The 13694-nt window shown below is 41.6% G+C and overlaps 1 protein-coding gene across 1 annotated transcript in view; it reads left to right on the forward strand.

The window, feature by feature from the left end:
- The window catches only part of VAMP4 (vesicle associated membrane protein 4), a 41495-nt gene continuing 27801 nt past the window's right edge, over nt 1–13694 (forward strand). The window contains exon 1 of the mRNA XM_040451702.1: nt 1–111. The gene's annotated coding sequence lies outside the window, so the exon portion shown is untranslated. The remainder of the gene's footprint in view (nt 112–13694) is intronic.

Raw genomic sequence — 13694 nt, forward strand, 5'->3', positions numbered from 1 at the left:
TCATGTTTGACGTAGACAGTAAGGACCCAACACTGGGGATGAGTTGTCCGCCGCTGGCTTTTGTGGACCAGCCTTTCCTGCAGAAGGTCAAAAGCATCTTGACTCCTGAAGGTAGGAAGACAAAGGTTGGGGAGGGAGGAGGGGTGGGTCCTTTAAATTTGTTTTTCTTTTCAAATGAAAAATGCTCATGTCAGAAGTGTGTAGCTTGATGAATTTTCCTAAATTGAATACACCCACTCTTGGGCACCAAACACGGAACATTTCCAGAAGTCCAGAAAGTCCTCTTTCGTCCTTCCAGTAACTCATCCTCCTCTCAGGGATAACAACTATCCTAACTTAAGTTAGCACAGCTTAGTTTTGCCCATTTTTGGTTTTTGTATAAATGGAATCTTACAGAATATATTCTTTGATTTCTTTCATTAACAGTGTTTGTGAGAATCACCCATAGTGTCGTGTTTAAGTTGTACCTTATATTGCTGTGCAGTGTCATTGTGTGGCCGTACCACATTCATTTCTCCATTCTGCTGTGGGTATTGGATTGTTTCCTTTTGGGGGCTTTTATAAGTAGTCCCTGCCCTGGTGTGAAGCCCAGATTCCTCTACCTCTGCCCCCAGGAGGAACCTGCACGTTTGGGAAGGTTTATGTTTGCCAGGAGCATGAGGCACGTGCCTCCCCACCCCTCAGAACCTGCACTGGCAACCTGGCCTCTCCAGACACTGGGCCTGGTCCAGGTCCATGTCCCTTCTGCCTTGGCTGTGGATGGCTGGGGCGCAGTGTGCACCCAGGTTGCTTGCGGAAGGCAGTTTGGGCCCTCCAGGCCTGGGGAGTTTAGGGTGGTCTCAGACTACCTGCCAAGCCTGCAGCCCCAAGAGAGCCCACCAGCCACCACAAATCTTTCTCAGGGAGCTGCTCTCAACAGGCAGCAGTCAGTCTACCATTGGACTGGCCGCCAGTGGGGGCCGCTTGGGGCTTACCAGTAATCAGGTCTCCAGGGGTCTCTTGTTGAACACTGCCCCAGGCAGCGGCCCTGAAGTCTAGACGTCCTCTAGCTTTCCCTTTAGGCGAGTGTGCACACTGGAGTAGGCTGCATCTGGGATTTATCCACATACCTGTGGCCGGGACAGCCTGCTCCCCTGTCGCCTCTCCAGATAGTTGCCCTCCTCCTGGCTTCTGGCTACCCGTGCACAGCCACCTGCTGAGCCTCGTGAGCGCAGGGATCCCAGCCCAAAAAGGCCTTCTGAGACAGCAGCTGGAAATGGAGGGCAGACAGCCCAATTTGGGGTTAGCTGCCTGACGGCATTACTGGCTTCTCCACCACCCGGTGGTGCCACATGTGTCCCACTATTCACAATAGCTAAGAGGTGAAGCAGCCCAAATATCCACCGATGGGCAAATGCATGAAGAAAATGTGCTATTTACATACAGTAGAATACTAATCATCCTTTAAAGTGAATGAAATCTTGACAGATGCTACAACATGGATAATGTTTGAGGATGTTGTGCTAAGTGAAATAAGCCAGTCACAAAAAGACAAGTACTATAGGATTCCACTTGAGTGGGGTATCTGAAGTAGTCAGATTCTTAGAAACAGAAAGTAGAACTGTCATTGCCAAGGTTTTGAGAGAGAGGGAAGTGGGGAGTTGGTCAGTGGCCATAGAGTTTTAGTTTTACATAGAGTTTTAGAGCTCTGTTGTAATGTGGCTATTGCTAACACTACTGAACTGTACACTTTAAAATGGTTAAGAGGGGGGCCTTGGGTGGCTCAGTCAACCAGTTAAGTGTCCAACTCTTGATTTCAGCTCAGGTCATGATTTCAGGGTTCATGGGATAGAACTCCATGTTGGGCTCTACACTGACTGCGCGGAGCCTGCTTAAGATTCACTCTTTCCCTCTCTCTCTGCCCATTCCCCCCGCCCCAAATATAAATAAACATAAAAAAGTGGTTAAGAGGGACAGCACCTGGCTGGCTCATTCAGTAGAACATGCGACTCTTGATCTCAGGGTCATGAGCTTGAGCCCCATGTTGGGCATAGAGCTTACTTAAAAAAAACTTTTTTTAAAAATCAGGAAATTAAATACACATATGCATACACACATGTACTAAACTTTCCTGCCTAAGAGCCTTTGTTCTTGCTGCTTTTTGCATGACTGATTCCTTCTCATATTTCTGGTTTCAGCCTAAATGTTACCCCCCCCCACCCCACCCCGGAAAAATCCCCCCTGACAGCCCTATCTTTTGAAATAGCTACTTGTTTGTTCTTTTCAAAACATTTATCACAACATATAATTTATTTCTGCCTTTCTTTCCTGCTATACTATAAAGTCTGAAGACAGCAGCTGTGCTTACATTTAAGGCACACAACTTAATTTAGTAAGAGATATACAATAAACGTCCAGTATACTTTTTGTGAGTGAACAAATGAGTCTGTAGAAGCTGGGAATAATAACATGGGATTGCCGTGAGAATCAGATGCAGTAACATATTGGCAGAGGGCCTGGCACATACCTCTAGTTTCTAGGGACAGACATTTTTATTGTCCCAGATGACCTTTCAAGCCTGATCTAACTCCAGGCTTCTCAGGGAAGGTACAGGACCCTGGGCAAGGCAAGTATGTGCATGTTAGTAAGCAGAACCCATGTATTCTAGTCAGTAAGAGCAACCTTACCAAAAAGTAGGATTTTTCATGCCGGGGACAAACAGGTACAAAAGTAGTTGTTTGGTTTTTGCTCAGAACTCACGATATCCTTAGGGCCATCCATGCCTTATGGGAGAGGGTGGAATACTTAAAACAGGAGTTCTGAATCTGGGGACCCTTGAGGACCCATGAATAGAATTCAGAGGGTCTGTGGACTTCGATGGGGAAAAAATTATATCTTTATTTCCACTAACCTCTAATAAATTTAGCATTTCCTTCAACTATAGACGGAGACCCCTCTCCACAAAAGTAAACCTTGTCAGTAGTACTAGCTGTACCTGTGAATTTATTACCAATTGGAACCACTAAGATTTTTGTATCACATTACAATCATAGATATCTTGCAATATACTCATATGTGGAATTAAGGTACAAAACAGATGAACAAAAGAGAAGGCAAGCAAAAATGATATAAAAACAGAGAAGGAGACAAACCACAAGAGACTCTTAAATACAGAGAACAAACTGAAGGTTGTTGTCAGGGTGTTGGGTGGGGGGTTGCGTACTTGTTGGGATGAGCACTGGGTGTTATATGTAAGTGATGAATCACTAAATTCTGTTCCTGAAATCATTACTACGCTATATGTTAACTAACTTGGATTTAAATTAAAAAATAATAAATTATTTAAAAAACAAAAATAGATATCTTGAAATATTGTTTATGCTCGTTACTAATTCAAAATCATGGTAGATGTTGAGTATGACACTAGATTTTGTGGTTTAAGGAGTTAATAAAGCACATACTGTAGTGTATCAGAAATTTTACTTTTAAAATATTTTATAGCATTATAAATTGCCTTGCTTTGCAATTCTGTGTAGTTTATTATTTAAAAAAAATTTTTTTTAATGTGTATTTATTTTTGGGAGAGAGAGCACAAGCAGGGGAGGGGCAGAGAGAGAGGGAGACACAGAATCCGAAGCAGGCTCCAGGCTCTGAGCTGTCAGCACAGAGCCTGATGCGGGGATCTAACTCACGAACTGTGAGGTCATGACCTGAGCTGAAGTCGGATGCTCAACCAACTGAGCCACCCAGGTGCCGCTGTGTATTTTATTTTGATGCATTTAGAAATGTTACTCTGATAAGAGGTGCCTAGACTTGACCAGATTGGCAAAGGTTCTTGGTGCACAATGCCTGTCACTTAACAGGAGCATTGTGAATGTTTCTTCGTGGTTGAGAGAATTTCTCCTATGCTTTGAATCTATAATTATGCAAAGAATAAACCAGAAAGGCTTGTTTGGTCCTTAGTGAAAACCCGATTACATTCTTTTAGAAAAACGTTGTTAGAGATTTATTATTTCACTTTAACTTTTCATTCTCTGAAGAAAGTTTGAAATACATCTATTAAAGTTATTTGGATGTTATAATTCCATTCCTTCTACATAACTGTTCATGTATACTTGTGACCATAGCATCTAAAAATTTTTTTTTTTTTTTACATTTTATTTATTTTTGATAGAGACAGAGCACAAGTCGGGGAGGGGCAGAGAGAGAGGGAGACACAGAATCCGAAGCAGGCTCCAGCCTTGAGCTGTCAGCACAGAGCCCGACGCAGGGCTCGAACTCACAAACCACAAGATCATGACCTGAGCCGAAGTCGGACGTTTAACCGACTGAGCCACCCAGGCGCCCCAATGACCATAGCATCTAAAGTAGGGAACTGTGATTTGTGATATTACTTTAACTCAGTGAAGTGTGACTGTGATTCTAAGACCCAGCTTTTCAAGGATCGTGTCTTAAGCTTAGAAATGAGTGTGAGCAGTGATGCAGAATTTTCTTTGCTTAAAAGAAAAAGATTAAAAATGAAAAAAAATATTCACAACTCTAATAAAGGAAAATAGGAATGATAAATGCATATATACCATACATATAGAGGTTTAGATATAGCCTACGTACAGATAGAAATATGACGTAAAAGGAGATTCTTCTTGTCTAAGAAATCTGTGATCTGTGGCAGAAGGGGAGCTGGTTCAAGGATCTCTGATTAAACGTGCCTTCATTGCCAGAAGAAACCAGAATCCTCTTCTCACGCTCGCTCTCCCCCAGTCAGAAGCCATGAAAAGTGATGACTTCTGACTACTGAGGTGTGTCTTGGAGGATCTAAGAAACTCTTCCGTTTAGAAAACCCTCTCTACTTTCTTGCATAGTTGCTAGCAAATGAGCTTATCCCTTTACAGTACTTTAAGCGCAGCTTAGATAAAGTTCCCTTTCAGGTATGATGCAGTAAATTGAGACAGACCATTGCTCCCTCTAACAATTAATAGAAAACCAGATAAATACCAAAAACATCTCTATGAAGCAATCAGAAGACTGTTTAAGCAGGAAGACAGAAAGGGCCAAGATTCCAGAGAAGGAACTGCGAAAAGGTGGTCTGCGTTTGCCCTGGAGACGCTTACAGATTTCGGGTGCAGGTAAAGCTCCTGAGCAAGCATCTGGGCTTTGCCTGGGCGGAGGACTGTTGTGGGAACAAAACAAACAAGCAAACCAGTGACACTTTGGGGTTTCCCAGGACCAGAAAGACAAAACTGCAATCTTAGAGAGCCAGGATCTCAGGGAGAAGGAAACAGTAATGAATTGAGGGACTCATATTTTTCTCCTCAAAATTTTGCTGAATTCTAAAGCTGTTTTGGGGTGGGAGGCTGAGATGATCAAACCACTGTTTTTCAGAGGCTTTTTGCTTAGCATCTTTATCAGCAGAGATGAGAGTGAATCTTCTTTAGAAGATTTTGGAGGATAATATCACATACATACACAATATTTCTTACATTCAGTATTTTATATTCCATTTTTAATACTCAATTATTTTATACTCAATAATCAGTACTGAATATCAAAAACTATTAGGTTGGGTGCCTGGGTGGCTCAGTTGATTGAGCATCTGACTCTTGATTTTGGCTCCAGTCATGATCTCATGGTCATGGGATTGAGCCCTGCATGGGGATATGTGCTGGGCGAAGAGCCTGCTTGAGATTCCCTCCCTCCCTCCATCCCTCCCTCCTCCCAAATGCATGTGCTCTCTCTCAAAAAAAAAAAAGAAAAAGAAACAAACACAACTATTAGGTATGCTGAGATAAGAGTCTTATGACCAAAAACCAAGAGAATAATAGACAATAGAATCCAGCCCATAACTAATCCAGGATTAGATTAACAGACAAGGACTCTGATTAAAATGTTCATAAAAATAGATGAAACACGGACAATTTCACTGGAGACTTAGAATCTACTTTTTAATGGAAATTCTGGAACCAAAAATACAGGAACTGAAGTGAAGGGGGCCTGGGAAATGAGGAAGCAGGAAATCTGTGCCCGTGGCTGCTGCCATTGCTTTGGGGCATATGCCTCAGCTGCAGCTCTGGAGCCCTGTTGTCAGTGCCAAAGCCCTAAGAGCTAGTGCAGACTCAGAGGATTTGTACACACATTTTAAAAAACCAAACTTCTATTTTTTTTTAATTAAAAAATTTTTTTAATGTTTATTTTTGAGAGAGAGAGAGAATGCGAGTTGGGGAGAGGCAGAGGGAGAGGGGGACAGAGAATCTGAAACTGGCTCTGTGCTGACCACAGAGATGGAGAGCTCAAATTCAAGAACCATGAGATAAAGACCTGAGCCAAAGTCAGATGCTTAACTGACTCAGCCACCCAGGCACCCCAAAAGACCAAACTTTTATTTATTTATTTATTTTTTTTTTTTTTAATGTTTTTATTTATTTTTGAGACAGAGAGAGACAGAGCATGAGTGGGGGAGGGTCAGAGAGAGAGGCAGGCACAGAATCTGAAGCAGGCTCCAGGCTCTGAGCTGTCAGCACAGAGCCCGACGCGGGGCTTGAACTCACAGACAGCGAGATCATGACCTGAGCCGAAGTCGGACGCTCAACCGACTGAGCCACCCAGGCGCCCCAAGACCAAACTTTTAAAATAGAAGTTCATACACTTGTCTTCAACAATATACTGTTGAGGCGCCTGGCTGGCTCTGTTGGAAGAGCTCTTGGGGTCCTGAGTTCAAGCCCCACTTCGGGTGTAGAGATTACTTAAATAAATAAAACTTAAAAAAAAAAAAAAAGCGTATACTGGGTTGCAGTAAATAGGTTCCAGAACATAAAGATGCATTCTTTTTTCAAGAATAATTTCACAAGAATTCTCCAAATAATTCTAAGCACAAGTATGTTTTCAAGTATACTATCATGACATTTTAGAAAGTAATTGGAAAACTTATTGCTCTAGCTATGAAGGATGGGGACAGGGGTTCAGTGATTGCCAAAGAATTTCCTTAAAACATTCCATAAGGATGGTTATCATTGAGTTTGATCCCAGAGAGATATCCTATAGTTAATCCCATATGCCATGTTCCAGTCCTGGGACTGCTTAACATTAAAGTATACATTCCAAGCAAATGTGATGAATTCAGAGTCACAGAAAAGATACTGTGAATTTTTCTGTTAATTTTTTTTTTTTTTCTTTTCAAGTGGGGAGAGTTGGATGCTCAATAAACTCAAACAACAAGCATAAGTAGAGCCAGAAGGAAAACTACTGCTTTATTATTTTTTTTAATGTTTATTTGAGAGAGAGACAGAGACAGAGCATGAGCGGGGGAGGGGCAGAGAGAGGGGGAGACACAGTCTGAATCAGGCTCCAGGCTCTGAGCTGTCAGCACAGAGCCGGATGCGGGGCTCAAACTCACAAACCTTGAGATTGTGACCTGAGCCAAAGTCAGACGCCCAACTGACTGAGCTACCCAGGCACCCCAAAACTGATTTATTATTAATGATGAAAAATAGACATGCAATCTACCACAACATAGGGGAAAATTGGATAGGATATGGCAAGCTATGGATGATTCAGAAAGTTGTTTTCTAGTTAATGCTAATTAAAATTAAAGTATTTTGTTTGTTTACACTTTATAAGTAAGATACAAAGATAAAGTGTCTCCAGGAAATGCATTTTGAAATACCAATGAAGTTCAAGTGTAACTTGACTTGAATGAATAATGAGCTGAAATGACTGTGGAATCCCAAAATCAATATTTATTTAAATATTTAAAGGCAATGATATTGACTAAGGTTTAAAGTAATCACGTTGCCTCTGTTTCATTTCTTGATTTTATTTTTATGAGTCACAAAGTTACATTGCTCATATTCTTTTTTCCTCTCCTGTTACCTTGAAATGCCAAAAGAAAATCAGTGCCAATAGGCCAGACTCTTTCTTGCTAGTCAAGCTATAATAACAATGAAACAGTTCAGAGAAAAGCAAATCTGTAAAAATGGAAAAACTCTATATTGTTTATAAGGTGACAAGAATGTATAAATATTGTTTTACTAAGAGCTTGTGATATTCTTAGAAGATAATAAGGAGGCAGAGATTACTCCTTGTTTGCTGCCCGGGAAATGAAACTGGTATTGAAAGTTAGTGACCGTGAAGTCATGCAGCAGGCTAAGTGCTTGTAGGATCCCCATGCCCTGGGAATGCTAAAACTTTTCTCTATCACTTCTCTTTTCTTCTTTCTTGCGTCTTTTTGCTCCTTCAAAAGCAAACTTTAAAAAGCATAACCCACTCAGTAAATTAATTGTGTGCTTGTACTGTGCAAGATATGATGGAGGATAAAAAGGAATCTAAGTCCACATCCTTGATTTAAAGCAGTCAAAATGACCATTCTAGCCTGGATCTTCTCAGCTGCTGAGCCATCCTTTTGTTCACTGTGTTAAGTTCCAAAATTTCTCCATTTTCTTTACACTCCCAACTGTAACACTGCTTCCTTGACCCTTCACATTGACTCTTGAGTTTTACTGAACATTTCGAGGTGATCTTGTGAGTTTCCCTAACTTCTTCTCTTTTCCATTTCAAAATTTCTCTGTATCTTTATCAGTCACTTCCTTTCTTCTTGCCTCCAAGAAAGGATTCTCTCTCCATCCTGCCCAGAATGTACCTCTGGTACTCTTCTAACCCTGATCCTCCCACCTCTGCAAGGGACATCACCCATCCTTATTTCTGTTTTGATTTTGCGTTACAGTCTCACTCTCTTTGTGGCTCCTTACTCCCCATTCCTATGTATAACTTGGTCATTTCTGATAGTACCTTGATTGTGCTGCTGCTTGAACTGCAATTTAGTGTGCCATTTCCCTTTACAATTAAATTTCTTGGAAGTGGAATCTATAATCTGCAATTCCACTAAAAAATAACTCTTACAAGATGCATTCCACATCCACAATGTTACTGAAATACTTCTTGAAAATCAATAATGTTCTGTGAGTCAGCAAATCTAATGGCTTTTTCTAGCCTTCATTCCCACTTTCCTCCACCCCCCACCAATTTCTCTGAAGTCTTTTTATTTTTTTTATTTTAGAGAGAGAGATAGAGAACGTGCATGAGCTGGGGAGAGGGGCTGGGGGAGAGAGACAATCTTGAGCAGGCTCTGCACTGAGCCCCAGCACAGGGCTCAATCCCACCACCCTGGGATCATGACCTGAGCCAAAATCAAGAGTTGCACGCTCAACTGACTGAGCCACCCAAGCACCCCTGAAGTTTTTATTATTTTTTAACGGGGTTTTTAAGTTTTTTTTTTATTATTATTAATCTCTACACCTAATGTGGGGCTCAAACTCACCACCCTGAGATCTAGAGTCCATGCTCTTCCAACAACCATCCAGGCACCCATGAAGTTTGATGCTAATAACCCTTCCTTTTTCTTTTACACTGCCCTGTCTTGTCATGTCTGCTGCTCCAACCGCTTCTCATGGACTGCTCTCCCTATCTCTAATGCCTACCTTCTCCTAAGTGCCCTTTCCCTTAAATACATTCTTCCTTGGATTCTTCTTCATAGAGATAATAGTTGAAGCCGAGGATTCCCATGCTCTGGGAATTATAAACAATTTAAGCAGTGTAATTTATAATAAAGACACTGGGGCACTCCAACCAACAGATTCATTTTCAGATACAAGGTCTTGGCCCTATTTCAAAGATTAGTGAGTAAATGTATGATGATACCTTTGAGTCAAAATAAAAAAATTAAAGTATATCTGCTTTTTTAAATCCTTACCACTTTAACTGACTTTTTTAAATGTTTGTTTATTTTTGAGAGAGCAAGTGAGTGGTGGAGCAGCAGAGAGAGAGGATCCCAAGCAGGCTCTGCACTGTGGGCCTCAAACCCACAAATCATGAGATCATGACCTGAACTGAAGTTGGATACTTAACCGACTGAGCCACCCAGGTGCCTCCTGACTTTTTAAATTAACCAATGAACATCTGGTCTCAATTTCAGTGGGAAAGAGACTCTCTCCTGTAGTATACAAATGGTACAAAATACCACACAATGAGAAAAGGTTTCCTTTCTGTGTTAGTCCGTTGAGGTTGTTATAACAAAATACCACAGACCAGATGGCTTAAACAACAGAAATTTTCTAAAGGCTAAACGTCCAAAATCACGGTGCCATCAGGATTGGTTTCTGGTGAGACCTCTCTTCCTGACCTTTTCATCTGGCTTGCAAGCCACTTTCTCAATGTGGCCTCACATGGCCTCATCTCCATGCCCACACACACATGGACACCAGCCCTATCAGATTAGGGCGTCACCCCTATGACCAACGTCATTTAAACCTTATTATCTACCTAAGGCCCAGTTTCTACATAGTCACATTGTGGGTTAGGGCTTCAGCGTATGAATTGGGAGGGGTTCGGGAGGACACATTTCATGCCAAATTCCATGCCAGATTCTCAGCCCTTCTGGGTTTTTTCGTATGTGATGCTCAAATGGAAGCAGAGTCCATGTACTGTTCTGCACCTTTTCTCACTTTACGGTAACATACAGAGAGGCACCTGCACGGCTCAGTTGGTTAAGCGTCTCTTGATTTTGGCTCAGGTCAGGATCTCACAATAATGCCGAGCCTGCTTTGGATCCTCTCTCTCTGCTCCTCCCCCACTCATGCTCACGTGTTCTCTCTCCCTGTCTCTGTAAATAAATAAATAAATAAATAAATAAATAAAATATTTTAAAAACCACATAGAGATATTCTAAGTGAGTGCATGTATATCTACTTCAGTTTTTAAAAAAATTTTTTTTTTTCCAACATTTTTTATTTATTTTTGGGACAGAGAGAGACAGAGCATGAACAGGGGAGGGGCAGAGAGAGAAGGAGACACAGAATCGGAAACAGGCTCCAGGCTCTGAGCCATCAGCCCAGAGCCCGACGCGGGGCTCGAACTCACGGACCGCGAGATCATGACCTGGCTGAAGTCGGACGCTTAACCGACTGTGCCACCCAGGCGCCCCAACTTCAGTTTAATCACTATATACTGTTACCTTAAATGGATATTCCAAACTTGTTTCCTATTGCTGGACAGTTAAAGCTTCTTTTTTTTTTCCATGCTTGTTGCAAAAATCCTTTGAAGAATATTCTTAGAAAATGCCTTTATACAACTTGGGGAAGTATATCAGTGGGATAAATTTTAGAAATAGAATTGTTAGGTCAAAAGGAACTTAATATAATTTTTGACGTGTTTTACCACCCTGAACTTAAAAAAATTTGTAGCTATTTATACTTCCACCAAGTGTTGAAGAAAGCTTGCTCTTCCCACCTCCCACACCACAATACCGCGTGTACACATCTCCATCACTGTGTTGTCAAACTTTTTAATCTTTGCCATTGAGCTAGCAAAAGGATCAAATTTTCAAATTAGACTCAGAAATCAGAGGTCTTACCATTTTAAACTGTACTAATTTCAAAGATACCACTGACCAAGAGGCACAAAATAGGGAGAGGTTCAGGACTCAGTGCTGTTTCCCAGGTCCTTTCTTCCTGCGTTGGGTGCATCTCTGCCTAAGATCATAGATGTGGTTTCTAAGTAAGGTATGTAGTCACCTCACTTACGCAGAAGCAACCAACTCAGTTTTGGAACATCTCCATTACATGCTGAGTTACATAAATTACATGATATTTTCCAGTCATGCACCTCAAATCCACAGATTTCGGGGGTGTTTACCATAAACAGTCCCAGCCCAGGAATATCTTACTGAAGGAATTCCATAGATATCAACTCTCCTTACTAGCAAATACTATTAATTTGTTTGTCAGGAGGTCTGTTATTCCATATTTCTAAGAATTACATGCTTGCTTGCTTTTCTAGGGGTATTCCTCTATAAGGGGAGAGAATGTATTACAGATTTGCTGCTAAATTCCTTCCTTCCCGGTCAGTGATAGATGAAAAATGGTATTTGATTTACATTTTGGCTGATGTTGAACAGTTGTTCACATGTTTAGAATTGTACTTTTTTTTCTGCCTTATGGGAACAGAGACAACAACAACAAAATATTGAAACCTGCAAAGTAGATGAATCAGTGACAATTACTTTAGCAGACTTAAGAAACAAGAATCCTAAGCAGGCCATGAAGCATCCTGATTTACACGGCTAAACCCTGCATAAATAAGGCTCGGGAATTAGAAGGGCTAGGTAACTCTGAGCATGATGTGAGCTAAAAACAGGAGGAATAGAAAGTTTAAGAATCAATCAGATGCTCAGGGGCACCTAGGTGGCTCAGTCAGTTAGGCCTTCCACTCTTGAATTGGGCTCTGGTCTTGATCTGAGGGTCATGAGTTCAGGCCGCTTTGTGCTCCGCTGGGTGGGAAGCCTACTTCAAGAAAATAAATATATCAGATGAAAGAGAAATTATAAGAAAATTGGAAGATGAACATCTGAATAATTAATTGAAGCTCAAGAAAGAGAAAATAGGCTAAAAATAACCAAATAATTCAAGTTGGTGAGCCTGGAACCCTGTTCTGACCTTACATCCAGTGCTGTTTATATCCTTTCAGGCTTACTGGTATATCTGATTCATAGTAACTGTAAAGTGACATTTTCTACCCTTTCCAAAATATAGGGGAGAGTCAAAGGGACTTTGTTCAGGTGAGTAAGGGGTGGGACTGGCATTACCCCTCCCCTCAGCAATCTTACCAAAATGGTTGGCAGAACTAAAGAATTATGGTTAAAACAAAAAGAATTAGTTATACAAGTTACGCAGTGAGGTGCTCCTACAGCTCAATCACACTCTTAAGTTGTGTAAGTAAGAAAGGCTGATGCTGTAAGTGCCTCAGACTCTAACTGGCTAAGGCACCAAAGGAGGGAGACACCCCATAACAAGCAGATTTACAGACGTAAAATCACCTGTGGAAGAAGGAAATAACTTTTGGGTCATCTGTGGGGTCTAGGGTAGTGTCACCATTATGCCTAAGCAGAGAAACTGTAAGAAGCTTTCCTTCTAGGTGGGTGGTGTCTGTCCAAGTCAGCCTGGGTCTGAGAAGTAAACTCACAGCGAGTCTAACGCCAGGTTTTCAGAAACTTCAACTGACAACCCACGGCTGTTTCTCAGCATCCCAGGATGATTGAATCAGAATCTCAAAGTAGTGTTTGGGCATTGTAGTTTTTAAAGCTTTCCAGGTGATTGAACTTTAGATAATCAGAGTCATCCCAGCCAGGGCATCTTCCAGTTAGGTACGTTGTAACTGAAAAATGCCTGCAACGCTGTATCAACAAGGGACCCACACGTATTAGGTGAAAAAGATGCGTAATGCAAAATGATCGGGGTGGGGGGAATGAGTAAAACAGTCCAGCAGCGGCGTGTGTGGGAGGAATGGCTAAGTGAAACAAGGGACCGTAAAAACATCTAGAATGGTTTTGGATTACTATGCCCACCTAATTCAGGCTTGGAAGTTTAAATATGATACTGAGGGGGTGAAGGGGGAGGGTGAAAAGAACAGTGGACAGGCCATACAAGGGTGATTTCCTAACTGAAACCTGAAGGCTCCGGTGTCTGGACCTAGTTATTTTAGGTTAAAAAGAATACAGGGGAAAGAGAACGGAGTCCTCGTTCCAAATCTACCCAAACTAGCTTGCAGCCGCCAGTAAATCTAGACCAGAGATTCCTAACGTCTAAAATGAAGTGGGATTCGCAACCCTCAATAGCTCCCTGCTAGTCTAACTGCATCGATAAACAAGGGGTCACTTAGAGCTTCCGGAA

The sequence above is a fragment of the Herpailurus yagouaroundi genome, unplaced genomic scaffold (assembly GCF_014898765.1).
Source record: "Herpailurus yagouaroundi ecotype Mexico unplaced genomic scaffold, PumYag 205, whole genome shotgun sequence".
NCBI lineage: Eukaryota > Metazoa > Chordata > Mammalia > Carnivora > Felidae > Herpailurus > Herpailurus yagouaroundi.